Raw genomic sequence first — 10615 nt, forward strand, 5'->3', positions numbered from 1 at the left:
ATGGCTGCTTCATCGGCAGATGGAGAAACGACACTGTCAAATGTTGCCCAGGTTAGTAATATCAACCTTTTTATTTTATATTGGAACTAGTACACAAATGCAGCTTGAATGATTTTTGAAAGGTTACATAGAATTGATCAACTTATAATTACAGAAAAGTGGCACCAAAATATCAGAACAAATTATCCCTACACTACAAGAAGTCAACCATCAGACAACAATTAAATCAGCTATTGAAATAGAAACCTTCAACACTTCTTACTTCTAACCCAAGGACAAATGCTAGAGATCTTAGCACCGACTAATCACAGAGACAAAAAACTTGATAGAATTCAAGGAAGATGCATTATAACACCGAAATGAGTAGCTCAGCTAGATCAAATCTATACCCTTTCTAGTGACTCCCAACCATGTCCAAGATAGATCCAAAGAAGCAATATCAAACAACAGTCTTTATGGTCACATCCCACTGAAAATTGAGAAAGGAATCATCTGTTTGAACCATCCATATAAGAAATCAAAAGTAAACATTAGCATAACTACCATCCAAAATAATAGGAGTAAAGCCAAATCACCAATTACCACATCAATAATTTTTCCTTTTTCCCTTTTTTCCTTCTCGTTGATCAACAAAACCTTCAACTTTATTCTTTAGAGATTGGTACCTAAAATCCACACATTATTAAAGCCAATAGTTTGGATAGTGCCTCACATGTGCAACAAGTTAAAGAGAATGAACACCATTACCATATATTTTCAGAAGAGTTCTCATCAGAACATACATCATCAAGCACTAAAACAACAACACCACATTCTTCACTTATTTTGCAGCAACAATTGGGACATGAGAACTTGACTCTAATACAACAGGCATATGACTACCTAGCACTGCATCAACATTCATCTGATGACCAAGAGAGACACTAAATGGCTCAACATCTAAATTTGCAGGAACCTTGTCAGGGACAAAACAATTTCAATAATCATCTGTGTTAGCTTAGCTACTTAACATTATCCTAGAGGGCTAAATGCACGTCTAACCCCATCTCCAAGCTTTTAGACTCCAGAATAGGAGTCCCATCTAGATAGAACTTCTTACCATCATCTTTACCTTTATGAACCTACATTGCCACATTATTCATAACAACAAATAATGTGGCATCTAGATAGACTTAGAAGAGTTATCCCCTACAACCAATTTATTAAGCAACAAAACTATCTGAAAAAATGACTTTTTAGGTAGATAATTAGACCAAATTCTTGTCTCTTAGCCCAAACATTTGAGAATCATGAAGACCTCATAGGAAGTTCAATTAATTGCACCAATCAGCAGAGGGCAGTCAAGCATACATGTAATCATGAGTAACTTGAAAGAGTTTCTTACCACCAACCCATTTAATATTCTTCTACAAGCCAAAATTGCAATGTATTCTTGTACAACAATATTTGATTAGTTAATACAATTGCACACATGTGTAGATAAGTCCCCAACCTTATTTTTGCAAAGAGTTTGAGTTTGTTTGAAATTTTGTGTTTTGTTGGGCATTTGAGCATGTATTCTTACAATTTGATGGTCCAACTGATATAGGTTCCCCTGTGACAATTTCATGCTTAAGCCTTCATAAGAAATATCAAAATGAGTTTTGTCTCTTTCTTATCAAATTTTATATTTGATATTAGTGTTCCTTCCCACAGAATTACCACTTGTGTTGGGGATGTTGCTGCGTTGCTTGCTATATGGAACATGCCATACATATTGATAGAAAACTTTTTGAAATCTAGTTTTCTTTTCATGGGGCACTCAAATATGTTATTTTGCAGATTCTACCTAATATTTCAGTTCTTCTTAATTTGTATACTGGCTATGTTCCTACCCATGAATCTTGTCTTAGGGAAATTAAGTTTTTAGAGTTTATGGTGACTAGATGCATTTGGCATCTTGATGAATTGACTCATGACCACTATCATTTGATACCTATCTTGTTGGTATTTTGTTTGTGAAAGAAATATATAGTGCTGTAATAGTCATTATTTTTACTCCAAAACCAAGTTATGGATGTCATATTAGGTTTTTTTGGAGGGAGGCTTGGAGTTGGACTTAGTTAACTGCCTTGTCATGATTATTGGTACTTTTATATGTAATTTGAACATCACTGCTTATGGCCATTGATGTTTCCTTGATGTGGGAAACAATGAAAATCAGATCTATGCCTGTGTTTAAGGAGTCAAAATTGAGAATGTAAAGAGTTTGTGAAGGGAAAAATTTCTAATTACAAAGGGAAAAGATAGGTTCTCATCAAATAATATAATTGCCCCAATTTTGATTTGTAAAGGATCTTGATAGCACGTCCTCAAGTCTCAGAAAAGAAATTTTTTTGTTGGGGAGAATCTATTCAATCATCCATCTTATCTTTCTAGAGCAAGTCTCTCAATAATAAATTGTAGTGCCATTTAAATATTTATGAGTTTATCATAGAGGCTTCAAAGTTGTTTCAATTAAATATGCAATTTTTCTTTAGTGTTGATTAAATCTGGGAAATTATATTTTTATGTTCTTCCTGCATATGGTGTAGAGCTTGTTGACATGTTATATGTCTCTTCTTTACTTTCTATTTCTAACACTTCATTTTCAATATTTATGAAATTCTATTTTTGTTCCTATTTTGTATATATTTTTTCCTCATATGTGAAGCATCTTTGACATGTCTTGGACAACAACATGTACTTTGTTTTGGTGTATTGAAGAATTTAGATTCTTTGGTAGCTAATTAAGATTGAACTTCTCTTAATGCAGATGCACTATGAGAGAATAGGTAAAGATGGACTTTCGAGCCACTAAAATGAAGAAATCTAATTTCAAGTCTAGGGATGTTGATCAATATCTTTGTTGCCTTGTAAAAGGTTTAGTTGAGTCATTGAAGAGCATAGTTGCATATTCAGAGTCTACTGCTGGAGCTTTGGGGGCCCTCCTCTCTTACATAGATTTTCTTGTAGATGACAACAATTATGGAAAGTTTACTATTCAGCATTATCACATAGGTAGATTTATGTGGCTGGATGCTGCAGCTTTATGAGCATTGAATGTTCTTGAAAGTAAAAAAGATGTGAATGAGAACTTTAGATTATTCAGATTGATGAACAAGACATGTGTTGCTGGCATGGGGAAGAGACTATTGAATAGGTGGCTCAAGAAACCTCTCTTAGATGTAGAAGAGATCAAGTGTAGGCTAGATATGGTGCAGGAATGTTGAGGATGCAACATTATGCCAAGATTGAAGACTTCATCTAAAAGGAATTGTAGATATTGACCGACTTGTGTGGAAACTAGAGAAGGGTAGGGCCAATCTACAAGATATTGTAAAGCTCTATCAGGCAAAGACCTTCAAGTTTTAATGTATTTAATTTTTTATACTATGTATTTGCAATAAACATGGTGTGTGTTTTTTCTCTTCTATGATTACATGGATACTTTTGCACTGAACTTATGTGTTTCTATCACAACAATGACATCGTGCTTTAGAATGAAAGTTGATCATTTATTTGTATCTAAATTTATTTGTGTGCTATGCAATTGCACTTACTGATTAAATGGTGTATTTCTTCATCTATGATTGTTTTTAGCTATCATGCTAAGCTTGTAGTTAGCAAATATCACATATTTTACAAGATGAGAACTATGATTTTGAAGCACTTAAACTATTTTTGGATTGTTTTTGTTCACTATAGTTATTGTATAGGTGATAGAGAAGCATACAACTTCCTGTAATCAAAATTTCACTCTAATGATATCAAGGAGACTTTTCTTTATTGATCAGGGAAAGATATTTGGATGCCTTTGAACTTTGGGCAAGACCGAGCTGCTAAGGGGACCAAGAGCCACAAAAATAACATGATTTCAAATTTCTTCTGATGTGAGCTCTCTTGTTGTGAATCTTGACCAAGAAGTTTGTTATTTGGTGAAGCTTGGCGTCCTCAAATAGCTCATTTAGACTACTCACCTTCATATTATTTTCAAACTGATTATGGATATCCTTTTGGGTTGCACACTCTATAATCGATTGCCATTTGCTTTCAACTAGTCCTTTGCCAAAAAAAGATGGAAGTTCTGAGGAGACATGGTCCTTAGTTGCATTAATAATGTTCTAGGCTTTTAATTGCAGCCCTCAAATAGGTCTTTTCATCATGTTTCCTTATGGGGTTGACTTCTTTGATATAATGTATTTTTCTCTGGCCATTTCATTTTGTCCATGTGACAACTGTGAATTTTTGTAGCACCAATTTTCTATCTCATCTTTAAAGTTACAAGAATATTGCTAATGAATGTCTCATTTGTCTATTCACTTGTCATTTTTCTTTCTCCAAGAATTGTATTGTGCTGACAAGTTTATCTATTTTTTCCACTTAACAAATGAATAATTTCTTATGCCTCCAATCAAGAATATACTAGCCTCAACTAAGAGGATCTCATAGGGTTGACTTCAAGGTTATTAATTAATTCACAACCATAGAGGAAAACTGACACGACCAAGAAACCAAAAAGAGTTTTCTTGGACTAACAATCCCACAATTTGGCTTTCCTGCACTTGCTCTAAAGAAGGCAAATGACACTACATTCTTCTAGTCCTAAATGCAACTAAGCCTATTGTGGAAATTAATTCCTAGGTTCTTGTATTCTACAATTGTCTCCAAATATGCAGACAAATTGTTCAGATGATATTATCTTTGGATAATTTTTTGGAACGTTATAATGGTCAGAAGAGGTATGTGTCGTTTGATTAAAAAGTACTTGATTGCTGAAGGGTGCTTAGCTACCTTCTGTCCACTGGTCCAATCAGGCCAGTAGTTTATTTTTTATTTTTCCTCTTGCTTGGCTTAAGGAGGCCTTAAATGCTTAATGTGTAACGTCACATGACATACCCTATTTTATTGATAGCTTTTGGTATTGTATGCAAATTGATCCATATTTCTCTCTTTCATTCATCATTCATCATTCATCATTCATCTTAGAATATTTTGACCAAGGGATTTTTTTTAAGTTTGATTCTTTTCTATATTTTTTTGATCTAACTATTTCTAGTAAGTTTATATTTTTAATAAATTGCAGAGATTATGATTTTGTCTTTCTGGTTTTAAGCACGTTTATATTTTCTCTATATTCTTACAAAATTGGATGTGTGCTTTAGATGGTGACCAAAGATGTCAAATCTGTTCAATTTACCTTTTATACAAATGAAGAGGTGTGATCTTCAAGTGTAAAGCATATTACAAGTCCTATTTTATTTGATAACATGAACAAGCCTACACTTGAGGGATTGTATGATCCAGCACTTGATCCTCTTGATCAATACGGTAGGTGAGTAATAGAGAGCTTGAGACATTGAGTTAAAAATTGCTGAATGTTCATGGTAATGAAGGTTTTATGTTTGCAAGTACAACTCTTTAAAGTGAAAAAAAGAAGATAGAATTGTTTTGAATATCTTAACTCTTAGTTGCAAACATTTTACTTCAAATTCAAATTACTCTTATTATAGGTCTTTCCCAATATAAAATTCATAGCTAGCAATGAATAATCCATGCCTCTAAAAATGGTCCTTATTTGATGAAAAGGTTTTAATGTTTCATATTTTAATTTTTTTTTGAATATTAAGCCCAAAATTCCAACATTACCACACAAGAACAAAACCATCATTTTGGAACAACTTTGGTTGAAATGGAGAGCACAATTCTTTACCAGCCATAGTGTCACCTAAAACTTTTGAGGAAAGTAGAGTTTGTTTTTGTGAATTTTCTTTTGCATTTGGAAATTAGACAGCCAACTATTGCCTAGTCAACCATGGTAGGCATGGAGCTTTTTGAACTGTTGGGTTCCCTAGCTATTCATGTTTAACTTTTTATTTTGTTTTTTATCTTGTCTACTAAGAAATTTGATTTTGGCTAAGTTACCAGTGCTTTAGAAAATCTGTTTATTGTCAAATTTATTTACCCTTGTTTTCCCTCTATTTTAGAGCATCTATATCATATGTAAATTGATTTTTTTGTTAATTGAAAGTGGTTTTTGGATAACAAACAACCCACTGAAAATATCAAACCTAGATTGATATACATAATACTGTAAAATATCTCAGAATTGTTGTTTGTTTAGATGACAAGCATCCTTTAATTTTTGGAAGTTTTTGTCTTAGGATTTTCATTTCCAAAATGTTCTGCATACAAGAGATGAGATTACCTAATAGTTTTTTTTCAAGAAGGGAAAATAAATTTAGTTTAATCTGTAGCTTTCTTTTTGCAATAGAGATTTGAACTGAACTCTTCATTGTCACAAAACAGCTCTGAACATAGTTTGAGTAAACTCTAAATGATTGAGGTGAGTAGTTCTAGTGGGGATAAATCTCAATAAATGTAGGAAAAAATCACTTGTAGTTGAAACTTAACAAAAGTTCTTTGTAAATATTTCTTTTTGTGATGTTGTTTTTGGGTATCCTGTTGTCACTAGGAATTTTAACACACTAATTATGGAGAAGAAATGAGATAGTATATTCTTAGAAGACCAATTTTTCTGGAAGTGCCTTCAAACCATCCTATTATCATATTGTCAGACAACTAGATGTACCTAAAGATTTTATTATTTATCTAAGTTAGGCTTAGAAATTAATTTAATTTTTGTTATAAAGAGAATATGAATTTTTCCTCCAATATCCAAAATTATATAACAAGGGGACATGAAGATTCAAAACATGCGAGTGGTTAAGGCTCTTGGTATTATAGAATGATGCATTTCATTTCTCAGTTTTGTCTCTGAAGAACAAAAAAAGAGGATTGAAATGTTGGAGAATATGATATATATGTGAGTATATGGAAGTACATCTTTGTTGTAGTCCATTGCAAAATGCCAAATCTCTCATGATTGAGGCATAAGGTTTGCACTGGACACATGTTGGGAACAAGCCTTAATTGTGATAATTTCCCTCCCAAATGGTTTGAAATGGAGATTCTAAGGAATGCAAAGGAGGACCAATCCTACTCAAGAGGAGGGCACCCCATCAAGATAACTCATTTGAATAGTCTAGTATTTGAGAGTAAGTACTAAGTTCACTTGAAAATCTTTAAATTTAGTATCTATAGTTTCATGTATTGTGTTGGTATACAATATTAGAGGAAATGAAAGGAAATATTTTAGTGTCTTATAATGTCCTATGGAACAAACATGCCAGTAATTTGCGTTATGCTAGGTGGCTCATAGGCTACACAAATTTATAAATGAGCAAGATGTGTTATGCAGAAAGTCAGATGAAGTCAACAAGTTGCAATATCCTAGGTTCTTCATAGACCATCATTAGGGAGCATAAAAATGTTGGATCATAAGCTAGCAAACCATATTATGGCAGGTGATTAGGGTAATCATCTTTTGGCCAACAAGTTGCATTATGCCGGGTGATTTATAGACTACCATTTCTTAGGGAGCATATAAATGTGATGGATCACAAACTAGAAAGCTACATTATGCTGCTTGATCAAGCTAAGCTGGTGATGATAGCATCCTACTACTATATTAGTTATACCACCATTGAACTCTTCAGCTCAAAAGCTATATGAAATAATGTGGGGGGAGAAATAGAAAGAAGATTAGATGAGGCCATGTGGGAGAAACCAATCTTGAAGCACTTGAGATGGTTCACAATACTTTCGATCTACTTCCATCAATGCATGTCATTTATAATATGTACTTCTTTGAATACTATCTCCCGCTAGGGTAGTGTCTGCAACTTTATGCATTTTTTTATTGGTTTGACCCTATGAGAGTGACCTCTTTTTGCCATCCACCTAATGGTATTATATTAGAGCCTATGGTAGGAGGTAGAAAAACATTTATCTCACCCTCTGAACTATGGTGTACTTCATTTTGAAACATTCTAGACATGCCTGCCTTCAACGCTTATGAGAGAGAATTCCCACTTGAGAAATTCCATCAACTATCATTTAGTGATAACCTTTGAGGCTACCATGGCTACTGCATTCCATCAAAGTGCATGCTACTACTAGAAAAAGTTTCTCTATCCTTCATTCTTGACCCCCATATGACTTCTACCTTCTCTAACCAAAGTCAAGTTGAACAAAATATTGTCAAAGTAGAAAGATTTTGTTTGAAGAAAATATTTATAATGATTAGTCTGCATTTAATCTACAGGTTGGAGATCTTAAAGGAGTATTTGGACTTTTAATGGTCTAGATACATGTGTTACGTACAAAATTTGGTGTCTTGGACATGTCATATGGAGGTGGAATAGGAAAGTTCTCTAACTTAGGAACCATGTTGTGGGTGGCATTTTCTTAATTCATGGTGATATTCTTTCTTTTAATATTTTATAAATGCATCATTAGTTATATATTACTTGTTGTGAGAGAAATTTGTTATGTTGGTAAGAGCTGATATTTTGGCATCTACAATCTTAGCTCTTCTATATATTTCTTTACTTGACTAATTTGAGTTTTTCATATTCTGTAGCCAACACAACACTTATATATCATCATGGGAAGCTACTTGCACTTTCAAAGGCAGATAAGCCTTGTAATACTTTCTCTTTCTTCCCTCTACCATTGCAGTATTTCTAATTGGTTAAGCTAGGGAATAGAACTTATTTGATCTGGTGATCCTCTGAATATAATAAAAGTGATTGGATAAAATTTTAATACCTAGTGCTATGTCTTATTACCATATAACAATGCATAAAACACACAATGGTGAAATCTTCAAAATTTGAAAGCATATATGGATAGAGCTTGAAATCTATTTTTAATTCCTTAATCTCCACAAATGATTCCATTCATAGCTACACAAAAATTTACAGTAGTATGTGACAATCTTTCTATTTTTTTCCCTATCTTTATACTAATTTAACCAAAAATCAAATATTCTAGAAAACCATATATACTTAAAAGCATCTTTATCACTTATAAGGATGAGATTGAAGATTAGGCCAACTGACTAGTGAAAAATTATAGGTAAGACTTATTTGGCTAAATAAAAGATTTCACTTAATCACTACAGTGACGTACAAGATAGATTAAGTCAAAGCACTTCGAACTTGAACACATTCACACTGAACCTGTGCATAGGTTCCTATCTGACCTAAAACTTTAATAGTGAAGTATGAAGAAACTGCTAACATGAATGGAATTCTTCATCAATAGCTTGTCTGTTAGCATATTTGCTACCTTGTTGATTTTTTCTCTTTTTCTCATTTCACAATAGGATACAATAGATAAGAAACTATTTAGTGTTTCAGGGAAGGAAAAGTAATCCTATATTGAACTTATTTCTTATTTTCTCCTTTGTAGATGCTCTTCAAGTCTTTGAAGATGGAGATTTGTAGACTCTTGGATTGATGGATTATGATGAGAAATTAACTCATTCATTCACTGCACACCCAAAGATTGATCGAAATACAAGTAGCAGAACAAGTTTTGTTTTGATAGTTAAAACTTAATGCAATTAATAATGTTCAAGTAAGCTATAGGCTATTTTAGAACAAAAAAGAAGAATCAAATAACTATAATGTATAGCCAAAGTTTGATTCAATCACAATAGTAGAACACGTTCAAATTTTATAGTTAATGTAATTACTCGTAAAGGATGTTTGAGAAAGCTATAGACTGCTTTAAAATATAGATTTATGTGCTTGATCACTTTTTCCATTATGTATAGGAGAAATGTTTACATTTGGCTACCAACATACTCCTCCCTATGCTACTTATCGAGTTGTCACAAAGGAGGGAATAATGCTTGATCCAATTCTCATAGTGCTTTCAAAGCCTGTCACGATGCATGAATTTGCAATAACTGATAACTATGCAATTTTCATTGATCTTCCTCTCTATTTTTCCGCAAAGGTATTTTTATTTCAGAGGAGTCCTAGATCATTGCCTTGCTGTTTGAAGAGTATGGAGAAGTTATTGGAAACTATCTGAACTCAAATAATTCAGCTGTATGAATAATTTATTTAAAGCCTTACAACTTTAGATCCTTTTTGTTCTTCATAAAGAAAATATAAGATAGAGGTTGTCTATACATCTCTCTAGAATAAATCAGATTGCTTAATTTTACTTGTTGTTATCTCAGGATATGGTGAAGGATGGAAAATTCATTATTTCCTACGATACTATAGGGAAAGCACATTTTGGTATACTACCTCAATATGACAAAAATGATCTTTAGATGAGATGGTTTGAGCTACCAAACTACTACATCTATCATAATGGTAATGTTAAGACACAAGCATAATATTTTAGTATTGTCTTGATAACTTATAGACCATTTTGCCTTAAGTTTCCTTCAAGACTCATTTTTCCTCGCATTTTTTAATGTTATATTTAATAAACTTACATTTTTCTCTTTTACAACTAGTAGTGGATAAGTTTGTATTACTATTGTTAGTTTTATGATTATCCTACATAGGCTGGTCAATCACTCTGAAAACAAGCTGAGATATCTCTTAGGAGTCTTATATATCTCTGATTTTGTCTCTATTTATGGTCGATCTAATTGCCTTGGATACAAGGTTGATTGGGAAATATCTAATTCTACTTTATGATTGAAAATGCATGTAGAAAATAGTGC

The 10615-nt window shown here is 32.8% G+C and overlaps 1 pseudogene; it reads left to right on the forward strand.

Moving 5' to 3' along the window:
• On the forward strand, positions 1-10279 carry LOC149575552 (carotenoid 9,10(9',10')-cleavage dioxygenase 1-like; annotated as a pseudogene).
• The last annotated feature ends 336 nt before the right edge of the window (positions 10280-10615 follow it).

This window comes from Cupressus sempervirens, chromosome 2 (genome assembly GCF_028749045.1).
Source record: "Cupressus sempervirens isolate cs-2001-9-10 chromosome 2, ASM2874904v1, whole genome shotgun sequence".
Classification (NCBI taxonomy): domain Eukaryota; kingdom Viridiplantae; phylum Streptophyta; class Pinopsida; order Cupressales; family Cupressaceae; genus Cupressus; species Cupressus sempervirens.